This window comes from Giraffa tippelskirchi, chromosome 11 (assembly GCF_054371585.1).
Source record: "Giraffa tippelskirchi isolate mGirTip1 chromosome 11, T2T-mGirTip1v1.2.pri, whole genome shotgun sequence".
In the NCBI taxonomy this organism is placed as follows: Eukaryota; Metazoa; Chordata; class Mammalia; order Artiodactyla; family Giraffidae; genus Giraffa; species Giraffa tippelskirchi.
In genome coordinates this window covers 39026377-39044021 of record NC_137285.1, presented here as the reverse complement: position 1 = coordinate 39044021, position 17645 = coordinate 39026377, and the positions used below count along the sequence as shown (strand labels likewise).

The following is a 17645-nucleotide window of genomic DNA, read 5'->3' as shown; positions in this document are numbered from 1 at the left end:
CAGGCAAGAGTACTGGAGTGGGGTGCCATAGTAAGACCATAGCAGGTCCAAATATCCCTTCTTTATACTCTTAATGCAGAGTAGAAAAAGGATTAGCTTTTACCTTATAGCCATCTTTACTGTTAACACAGAATTTCACAGGGATTTTTCCAGTGGAGTATTTTTCAAGTCTCACTCAAGTCAAGGGGAGTGAGATGATCTTCTTTAACCTAAGGCAGTCATTATTTCCACAAATAAAATGTGAGAAAGTTGAAGACCAGAATTAAAATCAGGATCGAACAGACACAGAGAAGGAGAAGGAGAAGAAAACTATTGAAGAGAGAGCCCACAGTATTTGCTACCGGTAGGAGTCAACCCATGTGACAAAGAAATTGGCAATAATAGTAATAATAAATGCTTACATACATATATTACTCTAAAAACAAAGCATTAAAAATTGGAATGCATTTCATTTTAATGTGACATCAGGTAAGTGTACTTTTAAAATATCAATAACTGTTACATTTTACAAAAGATTCCTATATCCACACAGGTCATCACAAACTGACAAGAATTGTCATAGGCACTCAGGGAAAGACACAAATCATCGGGAATCTTTCCTGAATCTTTTCTTTGATTCAACTAACATTTTTGAGAGCCTAGATCATGCTGGTATGAGGTTGACCATAATGTTTGTTCAAGTTTTTCTATACAGTCTCATGGAAAAACCTGAATGAACTTTTTGGCCAACCTCCTGCAATGCAGGAGATCAAGGTTCGATCCCTAGATTGGGAATATCTCCTGGAGAAGGGAATGGCTATCCACTCCAATATTCTTACCTGCAAAATTCCAGGGAGAGAGGAGACTGCTGGATTATAGTCCATGGGGTCGTAAAGAGTGGGGCATGACTGCGCAACTAACACTTTCACTTTCAATATAGAAATAATTTAAGTAGTTCTACCCTCAAGGAACTAATGAGTATGAAGGATAGATGGTGTGACAGCTACAAAATGATTGCAATACACGTGTAAATACCTGAAGAAAATGGAGGCACCCAAGTATGCATCTCTCAGTATTTCCTCCCCAAATAATGCTATACAGAATAGCATTACAAAAGGTAAAATTACACAAAAGTTCACTATCAAACATAGCTTGGAGTCAGAGAATGCCCAAACTTCAATGTAACTATAAATAAAAGAAAACCAAATTCTAGTGAGTGATCTTTTGCCTGACTGGTGGTGGCAGAAGCCAAGCAAAGGTTGACTGAGATTAACTGTGATGCAGGGAAAAGAGAGGAACTAGAGACAGGCCTAAACTTCATCTGAAACCATCACCAGAAAGAATCAGTTCATCCTCAGCAGGAAAATATTTAGAAGTGTCCTGGTGAATCAAAGATAAATTTTAGAGAAAGACTTAAAAATATACATGATAGGAAATAACAGCCTTTGGGATACATGGGTTTTGGTGAAGAGAAAAGGCAAAAGGGAAGGAGGAGGCACTCTTTGGAAACTGGGGTTGAAGAGAAGAAGCAGCAAAAGGGAACACTTAGGATCTTGCAAGACAAAAGGGAATCAATTAATTGGAATACGTATATTATTCTCTACCAGCCAAAAAAGAAACAAACAGTACTAAAATATCTGCACTGATAGATAAGAAAGTTTTAAAAACAGTATCAGAATTATGAGGTACATTAAAAATCCCTATCACTCAAAACTATTGATAGTAAAAAATAAAAAAAAATCAATTATTGAGTCAAAACAAAACTAGAATAAGTATGTAAAGCAAAAGAAAGCACAAAACAGAAACAGTATAGATAGATAAAAGCTAAAAGTAATGAGATAGAGAATAGAAAAGCAATAGGTCTATTTATTATATTAAATCAAAATCTTGTTTTTTGAGACAAATAACAGATAGTTACTTATATAAACAAAAATAAATACATATAAGAAGGGTAAACCAAAAATAATGAGCTTAGTTGGTTATGAAAAATAAATCAAGATATGTAGGAAGAATAGGAAGAAGGAACTACATATAGTATAGAAGAAATAATGAAGGGATGACACTCAGCATATTTCTTTGCTTAGTTTGGCTTTTAGTATGTCGGTGATATGTAACATATGTAAAATATAAATAAATAATTAAAATTAACCAGGACATGGGGAGAATCCAGAGTAGAATAAAAATAGTAATAAGCATAACTGTGTTACAGAAAATTAACATAAATGTACTGAGAGATTAGGGAAGAAATTAACCAATTAATTTTGGAAAAGAGCATTTGACTTGATATTGCAAAGCCACAGATGAAAATGAGTGGATACAAGTATAGTGATTTTTTTGGCAAAGTTATGGGTTAGCAATTTTGAAGTTACTTTGCAAACATTGTGGATAATGAAAACTAATGGTTTCTCACTTTCAGAGAAAAGTGTTACAAATATGGAAAGAAATAATACTAAATTGAACTCTCTTGTGTTGGATTGGAATTAGATATATACAGACATATGCGTATACATTTATACCTATTGTTTCTTAGCTTTGCTCACTGAGAAGCTATAAAACCCTAGGAGCAATGAGCTCAGCTGGCTTCCACAGCTTGATTTGTGAATACCATTCTCTAACCAAAGACATGAGACTAACTTGCAGAAGTGATCCATGTCTGGGTCAAGGAAAGTCTGAACTAAGCCTGCATGTTGAAAAGACACAGGAACCAACTTGAAGGAGCTCCCAGTGCCCAAATATGGTATAATCAGAGCCACAAAATAAATAATTGTAATTTTGAGTGTTATTCATAAAAGCAAACAAAAATCTGTGCTTTCTTTAAGTTATAGGTATTGAACAAATAAATTAAATAGGGGTACTCTCAGAGTAAAATTCCAAGTAATAAATGGAGAAGGAAAGATGGAATTTAAAATCACTATATGGCAAGCCACTTTGGCCACCTGATGCAAAGAGCTGACTCATTAGAAAAGACCCTGATGCTGGGAAAGATGGAAGGCAGGAGGAGAAGGAGGCGACAGAGGACGAGATGCTTGGATGGCATCAATGACCTAATGGACATGAGTTTGAGCAAGCTCCAGGAGATGGTGAAGGACAGGGAAGCCTGGTGTGCTACAGTCCATGGGGTCACAAAGAGTCAGACATGACTGAGCGACTGGACAACAACAAATATGGTAAGCACCACAGTAGTAATTGCTGCATCAATGAATGTGCTATAGTTGGAAAAAATTATGGGGTGTAGGATTATTGAATAATCTCAAATTATATGTCTAAAAGATTATAAATTATGCAGGAAAATTTTAGTTTACTTTTTGGAAAAAAACTGGTAGACATCATCTCAGTCAACTAGTAAGAGACTCACTGCTATCAAATGTCTCCTGATTTGATGCACTGAGAGGAGGACAGCATCCCTTATGTGGAATTCTTATCAAAATGTAAAACCTGAATTTAATCATGGGGAAATATACTTGCAGTGAGGGCTAGGCCATAAAATAACTGGCCATTTTTTTCAAAAGTGTCAAGGCCTTGAAACCTAAGCAAGAAAAGAAATACAGTAACTGATTATTGAAAACTAAGGAGGCTTGACATCTAAATGCAATGTGAGATCCTCAGTCAGATCTTGTGTCATAAATTTTCATTAATAGAAGTGATTTCTATACATTGTTTAATATTGTAGTATCTATCACTGTTATTTTTCTGATACTTTCCTATGATATATGGTATACTAGCTTTTAAAGAAGTTTAGTGAAGAGTAAATGGGAATACTTTGAGCCACTTTTACAATCTTTTATAAATCTGAAATTGCTTCAGAAAAGAAATCTAAAAAAAAATCTGAAAGTTAAAGGAATCATACATGGCAGTATGTGTCATGATAACAATGTATAAATTCAAAACTAGAGCATATGCATATGGGAATAATTTGGTCAAGAGGTTGTCAGAGAGAGTCATTAAGGAGGGTAAAAGTTAATTGGTTTTGTAAAAATTTTTAAAAATTCTGTAGAGGAGCAAAGATCTTAATAAGCTAATTTGAATATTCTGGTAGGGAGATGTAGAAAATGGGCTACCTTAGTGGCTCAGTGGTGAAGAATCCTCCTGCAATGCAGGAGACCCAGGGGATCTTCCGGACCAAGGGATCGTTTGATCCCTTGGTCCGGAAGATCCCCTGGAGAAGGGAATAGCAACCCACTGCAATATGCTTGCCTGGAGAATTCCATGGACAGAGGAGCCTGGCAGGCTACAGTTCATGGAGGTCGCACAAGAGTTGGACACAACTGAGTGACTAACATATAGAAAATAGCCCTTCTCCATCTTATCTGACTTTTTCTCATATCACCCCTCACTGACATAAATTCCAAGAAATGAACTTTATTAAATGTTAATGCAAGCAGTGAGTAGCCAAGAGGGTATTTTTAGTGAGGAATGGATGTGTTAAGTAAGATTCACCTTCAGAGACATCGAGTCCAATCATTTGCTCCAAAACATAAAAAACACAAGCATAGTAGGGTCACCTTATAACCAAACTTTCAGCCCATTTCTGGGCCTTAGGCACATCTGATGCCCATTTATTTCAGCCCATTTATTTGGTGAACTGAGAAGACAAGCCCCAAAGGAAGTCATTTCTACTGGGTGGAGGAGCCTCTTGAAAAAGATTTCAGATCCTCAAAGTTAAAAAAACAGTAGTTAATATTGAGACATTTTAAGTTCTAGCCATTTTGTGAAACCATTTTGATGCTTTCTGTTTGCTGGGGAAACCAGAAAGGAAGAGCCTCTTCAGTTCCTTCTAAAGATCTTCAGGGATTGGATATGGCTGTCCTTTGGTCTCAAGACGGACTTGGTCTACGAAGTTGAGTTTCCATAAGCAGAAACTGATATTACCCTTTTAAGTAAAATCTGAGCAAACTCAGTACAATCACTTGAATGCATTAGGATTGCAAATGAATGTACAACCTAACCTCCGTAGCTAAAAGTTATTTTTCAGCGTCCTCTGCTGTATGTCACCATCACATTGCTGTTTTCCAGGCAGTGTAGTTAATGACTGCTGGACCTCTGGCTGCATTTGTGGACATGTGTGTTGTTTGTGGAAAGGGTACTTAGTAGAAAGGTGTGAGGTGAGTGCATTTGAGTGTTTGACTTATCTGTTAAATTTGTTTAGTTACATTTTTTTAGTGTCCTACCTTTTGAGCTTTCTATGCCACTAGTGGTAGATTTCTTCTATATTTTCACCATGAAAACTGTATGTATGTTACCCTAATGTCACAATCATAGTTTAAAAGTTTCTTTTTTAGGCCCTTTGAATAGTTGCCTTTTAAAACATCCTCATTCTTCTAAATACATTCCAGACTAGCGTGGGTTTTCTTTTGTGTTTTTGCTAATGGTTCTGTGTATAAATCTTTAGGATATGCAATCCTATTAGGATTTCAATCACATGTCCTGTCTTCACTTACCTTACACTGGAAAGACAAAAAAACATTTTTTTTTTGTCATTGTTGCCTAGCTATATTACTATGTATACTCTCAGATCTAGAGTTTTAATGAATTTTCCTGATATTTGGGTTTCATGCTATTGCAATCCAAACAAAACGCCCTATTCATTTTGCCACTGAATAGGAAATGATCCCACCTAAAGAATGCTCAGCCTCCTTGATGGTTTGGTAATAGATTTTTTTTTTAATTTGACAAATATTTCTGTTTCATTTTTTTAAATTTATTATTTATTTTAATTGGAGGCTAATTGCTTTACAATATTGTGGTGTGTTTGTTTTTTTTTTTTTGCCATACATTGACATGAATGAGCCATGGGTAATAGATTTTAATACCATCTTTTTGGGCAATTAAACTCCCTAGCTGGGAAATCTTCTTCCAAATGTCTAAGTTTTCCTTGCCTCAAGAACAAGACAGCTGGTATTGGAGCACAACTCTGGGTGCAGTCAGTTTTCTGGGCACAGTCTTCTCACTGCTAAGGATATTCCCATCCAGCTCAAGTTCACTGCTGCTGCATGAAAATCTGCCTAGTGTCTCAGGGAAGATGTGTGTGAATAAAACTCCTGAGATGGTTGATACCATCTGTTACTCCTGGTACTAGTAAGGATTTAGGGCAAATACTGGAAGGAGGAACTGAACACTATGATTTAATTTCACTCAAACGTGTGTTGCATGAAAAGACCAATATGGGTAAGGACAGCCTTAAGTTAAAAAAAAATTAACATCCAAAAAAAAAAAAAAATTACCATCCTCTACACACAACCCCAAAACATCGTCCTCTATCTTGATAGTTATTCTAAGCTCTTGATAATATTTCTGCTTCCATATTACATATCTATACTTTGCCACTTCCTAAATTCCATGTAAGATAATAATAGTAAAAGGAAAAATAATGACATGCTCATGAAAAACCTTCATAATTCAAAAATAAGCTATCAAATGGGTCATCTTGTTTGTCTTGAAAGCAAATATATGAAATAAATAGGAATTTTATTATTCTTATTCATTTTTAAATCTGGATACCAAAGCATTTAAGTGATTTGTTAATGGTCATATAAACACATATTAACAGGTTGAGGTCCAGGTCTTGCAACTACAAAAATCAGGACTGTTCCTAGCAGGCTCTTCTCATATTCCTCCTCACTGGTTCTTTCTCTCAACTTGTTGTATTCTGATATCATCCATATTTTCCCATAGTATTCAGTTACCTCAATGCTTGCTTTTTGTATAACTTCTTAATTCCTGTGTTTTTGAATTCCTCATTTATAACTTCTTTCACTAAACCTTCATAAAATTATAAGATCATAGGTCATTAATCTTAGAAGGCATAAAACTTTAGTCTGAACTTCAAAGAAAGTTTATTTTTTCCCACAAAATCCTAAATGTATGTTTTTCTACTTTTTCTTGAGTATCTCATTCAAATTTTGATCCTAGTTTTGCCACCTGAAGCTAATGAAGGTTTGTTCTTTTAATACTCAAAGACAGATTTCATTTCCTGAAAACTCTTTTTAGGTAGGCTTTATTAATCTTAATTTTATTAATTATTCTTCCTTGGGTTTCAAATCAGTTAGAGATCTTTTAGATTCAAATGATAAAAAAGCATGATCCAAACTTAACTTTAAAAAAGAATTTATTTTCTTAAACAACTGAAATATCTAGAATCAGACTACAAGATTGAGCTGGTATAGAGGTTCAAACACACTCCCATGTTGATTGTAGAAGAACAGCGTGAAGGAATTCTGGATTAAGGGGAATGTTCTTTATTATGACTATGGTGGTGGATACTCAACTCTATGCATTTGTCAAAGGGCATAGAGCTATATAAAATACACCATAAAGAGTGTATTTTATTGATGCATACCTAAAAAATCAGGATGTGGGAATAACCCAAATTGGAATGGAATGTTTATGCCTACTGTATTATGGGAGAAAAACCAACTATCTCCATATCATCCTCTCTAACAGTGGAACAGAATAACACAGAACCATAACCAGATTTTTTTTCATATGTAGCAGATGAATTTTCTGGCATTGCATATGAAAGAAGCAAGGAGAAACAGAAATGCCTTCTGTGAATATTAGTATGGCCAAATAGTCAAAGAACAAGATATTCAATGTAGAAAAAATAATATAAACTTCTTGCTTTGAGCTTACTAGGTTCAATATATGGAATTATATTAATATGTGATATGGTAATCACATTTATCTCAATATAGTTAATCAGAAGAAGAAATAATCATTAAATCCCAAATCCTATTCCTGATCAGGACTCAATTACTTGTGTTGAAATCTCAAACCATGTAAATTCCAATATAATATTTTATGTCACTTGGAAAGTTTTTACAACTGTTAACCTTCAATTTTTTTTTAAATTTAGAAGAGAGTAAACTAAGTAATTTCTCCAGGTTCTTACATCTTGATTATTTGATTATACTCATTGACTCACTTTATTCAATTTCCCTCTCAGTATTTATAAGTGCTTTTCTTCCTGTCAAGGATAATAAAATGTGAGACACAGAGTGGTATTTATTGGCAAGAATAGTACAGAATTCTATTCATGAAAACTATAAGCAATCTTTGTGAAAAATACTACTACACTGTATTCAGGTCAAAATGAAAGCTTTTAGTTCATTATATTAACTCATCTTTTAAAATGTAACTTTATATCAAGGTATTTGCAGCAGAATGCTGTTATCAAAAATATGGTTCACTTAAATACTTGGAGTATTTTTTAAAAACCCAGAATTTACTAGCTAAAATACTTATCAGCTCTTAAAAAGATTTAGGAACCAAAGTTGTATTTATTTTTAATTCATCTAGTAAACCATGCAAATCTTTAAAACGGTATGTTTGTCGCGACACTTCAAGCATTGACAGTTCACTGGATTTCATGATGTCTAGGATGCTTTATAGTCACTGAAGATGTAATTTATTTTCTTTTCATTAAGTCAAAGACATTCTTCTTTTACATAAATATTCATATAAGAGTTAGACAAGCATCCAAAAAAACCTGTTTGACTTGATTTTGTTTTTCTCATCTTCATTCATTTTTTTGCTTAATTTATATTCTCCTTTCTCATCCCTTTGAATATAAAATGAGTTCCTTCTTAAACTTTCTGGTATAGTTTAGCATTTATTTTTTAAGTAACTTTTTCCATATGTTTGTTTTTACCTCCATGAAGTCTCTGTGTCTGAACGTTCTTCACTCTCTACTCCTAAACTAAAGAAAAAAACCCCAAAACTTTAGTTTTCCTTGTTGTGTTTGGCTATGATCTGTAAAATCAGTCATTCTCAGCTTTCTACTCTAAGTTTATAATTTTATTTAGCTTCTGTATAAAATTTCCCTCCTGACTCCATTGCCCAGTTAAAAGAAGTTTCAACTTCCTCGACTCCCAAGAAGTGAGATGTGCAGGAAAACAGTGATTAAAGGATTAAAAAGAAACCCTTAGAAATCCAGTTTCTTCTCTGAAGAAAATTAGATCAAGTTTTGCCATGTTTTCTACTTGGCTTCAGAGTTCATGGCTGGCCAACAGTATTTGATGATTTAAAATGGCTTTTGGCTTTCCCTTTTAAAAACAAGATTAGTTATGTGTGTCATGTGAACTCCTGTATTTGTGGTAGCACACACTAGAATTAAGGTTATTATTCTTTTTTCCATTACTGATGCTGTCTTTACTCAGAAGTTTATCAAGGATATTCCTTCTTGAGTTGGAAATTTTAATGCTTGGTCTCAGAGGTTGACCAATTACTGTTCATCTGAGCTCATTCAAATCTTCAAAGACAGTGTCAAAACAAATAATGGAGCATGGTAGAGAAAAGTATGTTAATCCCCCTGAAAGAAAGACAAATTAGGCAGTATCTATGCGATCAAGGAAGAATAGGATGTAACTGAAAGATACAGTCATTCCAGTTTTCCAAAACCTTTCACCAATATCCAGCTGGAAGTGGAATTTAGGAAAAAGATGTGATCAGGCTGTAAGATAATATGTTGAGAATGAAACTCACCTATTCTATTTTTCATGTTTCTTCTGTCCTGAAAAAAAATTCAGAGTTCATGTAGATTACATGATTTAGGTATGTATTTTATTTGAATGTAGAATTATTAATTAAAACTTTTCTCACTTGCTTTTTTGACATCACTCTTGTTCTCCATGCTCTCTAGAAGACCATAGATTGTGGCTCAGAGAGATTTTGCATCTAGTATCCTCAATATCAGTGGACAAGGAATGGTGTTCTGGAGCCTGCTCATTCTGGATCCTGAAAGCTGATTGTTAAATATTTCGGGAATTTGTGACCAGTTGTTAAACACAGCTTCTATTAAAAGATAAATATATAGTAAGCCATATTAAAATTTCACTGTTTCTTAATTATTGTACTGTATGTCCCTGAGGTTGTTTATATCTGTTGCATCTGCCATATGGGAATACTGCATTGCACTGTTCATCCATTCATAACTCTGTATTGCTGAGGTTGTTTATATCTGTTGGATCTGCCATGTGGGAATACTGCATTGCACGGTTCATCTATTCATAATTCTGTGTTCAGTGATGCCATGTGGGTGGTTTGCAATTGGCCATGATGGAAGTATATACACTGTGTGAATGGAAAATGCTGCTTATCAGAGCTTCCTCCCACACTTTTTACTCCAGAAAGTTAAAATTTTACCATCCTACCACTGGATATAGTGTACTTAAAAAAAAAAAAAGAACCTAGAACTCATTAAACTTCTTAAAACTGCATTATCCAGGGATCCTGATTTATCTTGACTTTTGATTATTTATATTTATATGATTATTATTATATTTTTATGATTATTCTAGCTTTCCCAGTAGGAAAATTTTGAAGTTAACAGATATTGTCAAGCTTGTGTTTCTGCAGCTTCTATCTGCTTTCAAATATACCTAGAAGATTGGAAAATCAACTTATACAAGTACTAAAACCAATAAAATAGTTCAAGAAGTTTAATATATGATCAAGATGACATTTCAACTCACTAGGAAAAGGTTAGAAGATTATAATTTTAGAATGTGCAATGTTTGTAGGTAGGGGTATCACTTATTTTAGTCACTTTAGAGGATAACTAGGCCCCAAATTTGTTATTCACATATTTCAAGTCCCAGTAATGTTGCTCATATTTACTCTGGAGAAACACTTTCTATATCCCCAAGGTGCCATGTACAACAAAGTATTAAAAAAATTGATATCTTGTAACATAAGAATAACCAAGACAGACAACAAAGAAACTGCTAAAACATGGTACTATTAACAGTTGTATATCCTCAAGCTATTCTGTGTAGTGAAAATTGTAAACTGCAAGCTGATTTCCACAATATGTATCACTTATGGATAAGTGGAGGGAGGAAATGAGAAGAAGGGAAGGAGCAGGGAGAAGAGAGGAAAGGAAATTTTCTGCACACATTCACACATGTCTGTATAAAATGACCTAGAAGTGTACATAGTAAGTTCATAATTATAGTTGACAGTTAGTTGATACTAATCTTTACCTGTATTATTAGCTTTAAATTTATTTTATATTTTTATGTATTATCTGAGTAATGAATATTAGTTAAATATTTAATCAGAAAACACTTCCTGGCAATATTATATTTTACCACATAGATAAAATATCCCTATATTTACATATTTTGCTTTGCAAATTCAACTAATTGAATTTTAGTTGAGTCTGTTGAGTTTTTACCTATGTATTCACCTTTGAACCCACTACCCACTTCAAGATACAGATCATAAAATAACTAAATTATAGTACAGGTATATATGATCCCACTCTCTCTTTTTATTTTTTTATTTTTTAAAGGGAAATGATAATGGAATTGAGGAAAGGTATAAATATCACATCTATCTTAGTGACAGCTCACAGATTGGAACATCATTTATATGGAACAACATTTATATGTACATAGTAAAACAGCAAGATGAAAATAAAATACATTTTGACAAAAATATGTTGTGTACAAAAAATAGAGGAGTTTAATGATATTATGGTGAGAGTCTTCCTTGATTTGTCAGCACATTGATTTTTATCTAATCCAGTTATGACTCTTTCCTGTAATGATTATTTCATTACCATCAGGATAACAACTAGCAGTTATGAACTGATCAACAAACTATTTTTGCTTTGAAAACAACTGGATAGTGTTGTTTATTTGCTGGAGAAGTTACTCTTGTACTTTCCTGTAGGTGTTAATCGCTTTAAAGTTAATAACTGCATTAGATAGAGTAATGGTTTTGATGGTTAGAAAAAGTGGAACCATAAACAGGTGTCTTATATTATTAGGTGATCTAAACCTTTATCTTGGAGAAGGAAATGGCACCCCACTCCAGTACTCTTGCCTGGAAAATCCCATGGATGGAGGAGCCTGGTAGGCTACAGTCCATGGGGTCGCAAAGAGTCGGACATGACTGAGCAACTTCACTTCACTCTCTTCACTCACTTCATACTTGATCTCTGGAGAAGGAAATGGCAACCCACTCCAGTGTTCTTGCCTGGAGAATCTCATGGACAGAGGAGCCTGGCGGGCCATGGTCCATGGGGTCTCAGAGAGTCGGACACGACTGAAGTGACTGAGCACGCAAACCTTTATCTAGAGCAGTGATGGACTTTGGAAGAGTAGATTTTATACTTGATTCTAACTGTTAATGATGCTTTGTTTGATTAGGAGGCTGGTAAAACATATGCAGAGTCTTGCAGAAGCTAGAAAATAATGGTTTGTTTAGCTTATATTATTCCTGATGAAGACCTCACAGAGCTGACATGTGAAACTCAGTTTTCACTCTTCTTTCTAATGTAAAACACACGCGCAATGCACATACATACACCTATACTTCAAACAAATGGAAAAATATAGAAAATAGTATAATGAATATACATGCATCTTCATCTAGGCTGGTGACATCTGAATAGTGTACAGCATTTGCTTCCTTTTTTAAAGATCACTTTTAAGGAAAAAAATATTATTTTTATAGTTGAAATTATGTTTGTGCCTTTCCCTATTCTAAAGTTTGTCCTTTCCAGAGAGAAAGACTATTTGGATTTGGTATTTCTCATCTTATATATGTTTCATACTTTTGTGAACATATGTATTTCATATACATTTCATTCTTTTGTGAATATATATATATATATATTTTTTGTTTTGCAAGTTTTATGATTTCCCATCAATTATATCATATTCCATGTACCTTTTAAAAATTTACTTGTTTCTTTTTTTTTTTTTTTTTTATAAATTTATTTATTTTAGTTGGGGGCTAATTACTTTACAATATTGTAATAGTTTTTGCCATACATTGACATGAATCAGCCGTGGGTTTACATGTGTTCCCCTTCCTGGACCCCCCACCCTACTTGTTTCTTTTAATTCAATGTAGTTTTTGAGATTTAGTCAAGATAAAACATCGAGTTCTGTTAGCCTCAAATCTTCTCTGGTCTGTAAAATGTTGTTATTGTTCAGTTGCTAAGTTGTGTCCAACTGTGCAATTCCAAGGACTGCAGCACACCAGCCTCCTCTATCCTCCACTGTCTCCCAGAGTTATTCATGTCCATTCAAATTCATGTCCATTAAGTCAATAATGCAATCTAACCATCTCATCCTCTGTTGCCCCTTTCTCCTTTAACCTTCAATCTCTCCCAGCATTGAGGTATTTTTCTATTGTGTCAGCTTTTTGCATCAGGTGGCCAAGGTATTGGAGCTTCAGCCCCTTAGTCCTTCCAATGAATATTCAGGATTGATTTCCTTTAGGATTGACTGGTTTATTCTTGCAGTCCAAGGGACTCTCAAGAGCCTTCTCTAGCACCACAACTCAAAAGCATCAATTCTTTGTCACTCAAGTCTTCTTTATGGTCCAACACTCATATCCAATCTGTAAAATAGTCATTACAAATAGAGTGGTTCCCATCCTCCAAGAACCATTATTTCTGTTCCCGCTGGAGATGAATAGTATTGTTAATGCTATGACCAGTCAAAACTATTTGCACTTTTACTACATGCATATGTACCTAGAAGTAATTAATTATATTATTTTGTGTGTTTGCATACTGTAATTATATGTGTTTTGCCTTTTTATAATTATGAAATTTTATTTTTAATTGTACAATACTTCTTGGGAGTAAAGTCTCTTTTTACTTGTGTTTATATAGCCACTCCAGACTTCTTCCATTTACTATTTGCATACTTTATCTTTTTCTAACCTTTTACTTTCAAATCATTTGTTCCTTTATATTGAAAGGCACATAGCATATCTTGCTTTTTTAAATTTTTAAAATCTTGCTTTTTAAATTTAGTCTGATAACCTGCTTTTTATTTGGAGAACTTAGTGCATTTATATTTAATATAATTGCTGATATGGTTGGATATAGTTTTCTCATTTTACATTTTTTCTCTATTCTATCTAATTTTATTTACTTTGATCCCTATCTTCACATGTTAAGTATTTTTTTATATTCCACTTTATTTTTGCTATAACTCTTTATATTTAAGTTTTTTCTCTAATAATTATAAAACATGTCTGTAAATGATCCCAGTTCCAATTTGTCTTTATAATTGTTGGTGAAGGTCAATGAGAGAACTGCTAGTTGACCTGTGAGCTGGACTTGGGCAATAGGAAGACTCCCATTTCCTTCCCTTTCCTTGCAATGTATGTTTTGTTTGCCTTCCCAATTTTGAGAAGTTTCCTGAGGACACAGCATTGAAATAGTAATGTGGTATTGAGACCATCTGGGTAGTGTATGTGACTAAACTCAGTTAAGGCCTCTGTATAAACTTTTAAAATTCTGGCAAGCAGGTGTGGAGATCTACTCATTTTGTTTGTCTCAGACTGCCTAAGACAAGCCTCGTATGTAAATTCCCTTGCTTATTAAACCTGCCACCTACCATTTGGAGTAATTGGCTTCTTTTTTCAATCTACCCCAGCCCTCTGCACATGGGGGTCAGATTATACCCAGGGAACTCCAGGAGATTGCCAATGAGCAATGGCCTACTTTGTGTAAAGTGTGAAATGCTTGTTAATGGTTTAGTTTCAATTTGTGATATAATACGTATTAGGTTTATCTGTATAAAAAATTCAGTAGTAAAGCATTATAAATTTGCTACCATGGATCATTTTTTCATTTCAAAAAAAATTTAAAAAAGAGAAGGGAAAAATGTATCTTATTTATCCATAAGATTGTCATTTTTATCATTTTATTTTTTCTTGTAGATTTGAATTTATATCTGGTATGGAGTTTAATCCCTTCATTTTTTCGGCAAGTGACAATGTTCAATAGAAATGGTGAGTGTAGACATCTTTTTTATTTCCAATTTAAACATATGGCTTCTCATGTTCCTTAATTTGAATAATATTGTTGGAGGTTAATCATGCTTCTTATTTTCTATATTACTTTACTGAGTTATTATCATGAATGAGTACGTAATTTTATTGAAGTCAACTATATTTAGGGGGATGATCATGTTTACCTTCTTCAATCTGGCAATATAGTAAGGATTATGTCTGGAATTTCTATGAAGCCAACCTTTGTATTCTTAGGATGGAGACAACTTGGTCACTTTTTAATGATCATTTTTTTAAAAACTAGTATGAAATTTGAATTATTTTGAATTTTTACATTTATATTAATGAGTGACATGAATTTTTAATTTTCTTTTTTTAGTACAGTGCTTTTTCTGATTGGTTATTCCTGAGTACATTCAGTAGTTCTGTAGCAGTTCTTCAGTAGTTCTGTAACAGTATGTTAATGGCAAGTTATCTCAGATTTTGTTTTCCTGAGAAGGACCTTAATTTTATCCTCATCTTGATTGGTTATTTTTCTGGGCATATATTAATTATCAAAAAGTAACTTCAGCACTTTAAATGTATTATTGCATTTTTTCTGATTTCTACATTTTTTTAATGAAATCAATCAGAGTAACTTTATTTTTCATAATTCTTTCCTAGTAATTTGTCTTTTCTCTTTGGTTGCTTTTAACTTCTTTCTCTTGGGGTTCTGTAAACTTTTGTGATTATACATTTAAGTTTAGATTCCTTCTAATTTATTATATTCAGTTATTGTTGCATCTTGAAATAAAAGTTTAAGTAGTCCCCTAAATGTGTTCAGGTGTCAACCATTATTTTTTCAAATTTTGCCTTTCTGAATCCTGTCTAATCTTTCATTTTGGAAATCCTGTTATTCAAGAATTGAATTTCCTCATTCTATACTTGATGATATTTAACCCATCTTTCCTATTTTCTATTTCTTTGTCTCCCTGTGTTCTGACCCATGCTTTTATTTTATACCCAAATATTTCCCATCTTTTCTATGGGGTGTTTTCTTTTCTATGGGGTGTTTTCTTTTCTTATGTCTATCTGATTACTATATTTCATTATTATTTAAAATATATCTATAGTTTTATATGAGAGGATTACTAGTTGAAGTGCTTGATGGTCTGGTTATGTGGGTGTTATGCCCGTTTACTTTTGCTTATAGTGTATTACAATTTTGGATTTGTAAGCATCTTTTTAATATACCTTCAGCTGTGAGAATCCTGTGAAGTTTGAAGGAGTGTTTGATTTACTTTCACCAGGGACCCATTTTATTGTTTTTTTTTTAAATTTCACTGATCCCTATTCAAACAGATAATACAAATTTAAATACCTATTATATGTTATGGTAGATCCATAAAATAAAAGATTTTATTTACTTCTATCAGAGACCTGTTTTTATGTTAATTCCTTAGTGTGCAGTGGTCTCCATTGAAACAAAAAATGTACATTTAAAAATCTATCAAAAGTCATAGTAGATCCATGACTAAATATTTCTTTACTCTGTATGGTTTATATACACACAGTAGATTGGCCTAGCAGAGAAATACTTTTGATAAATTGTACTCTATAGTAAAAATTGCACATAATTTTTTTTAATAAAAATGATTTAAAAATTCTGAGAGATAACATGGAAAAAGAAGATTTATAAATGATTAAAGTACTATGAATACTCATTTACCATGCTCAGTTAAAATATTTACTTAAAAGTGGTACACTGTAATTTTGAGGGGCAGTTTTACTAATATATTTACAATATTAGGAAAATACTTTCAGTGATATATGCCACCAGGAACTGAAAATTACAGAAATAAATCAGCATTTGAAGTGTACAAGTACCAGAATTTTTTAGTAACATAAACCTTTATTACATTTTTAGTGGATGTGATAATAAAATAATAATATATTTTTTTCAGAGTTCACGTAGTACTTCAGAGTTGCAGTTATTTGATTTTTATAGAAGTCCTAAAAGAGGTATGGCAGATAATCATTATACTCATTTTACAGATAGATAAATTTAGCCTTTGCCTAGGTAAGTTACTTTCTTTCTAATACATGGAAGCAAGATTGAATCCCAGATTATTTAACACTAAAATCACTACTGTGCTAAAGTGAAAGTGAAAGTGACTCAGTGGTGTCTGACTCTTATCGACCCCATGGACTATAGCCCTCCAGGCTCCTCCTTGAAATTCTCTAGGCAATTCTACTGGAGTGGTTAGCCACTCCCTTCTCCAGGGGATTTTCCCAACCCAGGGATCAAACCCAGATCTCCCACATTATTGGCAAATTCTTTACCGTTTGAGCCACCAGGGAATCCTAGATACAAGAAATACTTGTTAAACACAAAACAAAACAACAGCAACAAATCTCAAAGGATTTTCTGTACACTATGAGTTTTACTAATTCTTTTGATTTAATTTAAAGATTTGTGGAAATAGAAAAAATATTTTAAGAGATAGAAATGTTGTAATCTAGATTTTCATTGAATTGGTTTTCTTCCGTGTGAAAGTTACACAACTGTAATTGCAACATTTTAGGTATCCATCCTAGTGGTTAAATGTTGAATCACTGGATTTGTCATGCAATAAAAAATAAAATGATACATTTCTTTACTTAATTCAACAAAAACAGATTATGTAAGATGATCTCAGATCTTGTCACACTGCAGATTTTCCTTGTTAAATCTAACAGTAACCAACTGTTGGATGAAGCTAGAGGGTTTCTGTGTTTGATATGTTTTTATCTAGTTGCTGCTGCTGCTGCTGCTGCTAAGTCGCTTCAGTCGCGTCTGACTCTGTGCGACCTCATAGATGGCAGCCCACCAGGCTCCGCTGTCCCTGGGATTCTCCAGGCAAGAACACTCGAGTGGGTTGCCATTT

The 17645-nt window shown here is 33.4% G+C and overlaps 1 long non-coding RNA gene across 1 annotated transcript in view; it reads left to right on the top strand.

The window, feature by feature from the left end:
* The window catches only part of LOC145525362 (uncharacterized), a 273796-nt gene that overhangs the window by 201810 nt on the left and 54341 nt on the right, over window positions 1–17645 (top strand). The window contains exons 4-5 of the long non-coding RNA XR_014068136.1: window positions 14668–14739; window positions 16683–16740. This is a non-coding gene — a long non-coding RNA (uncharacterized LOC145525362). The remainder of the gene's footprint in view (window positions 1–14667; window positions 14740–16682; window positions 16741–17645) is intronic.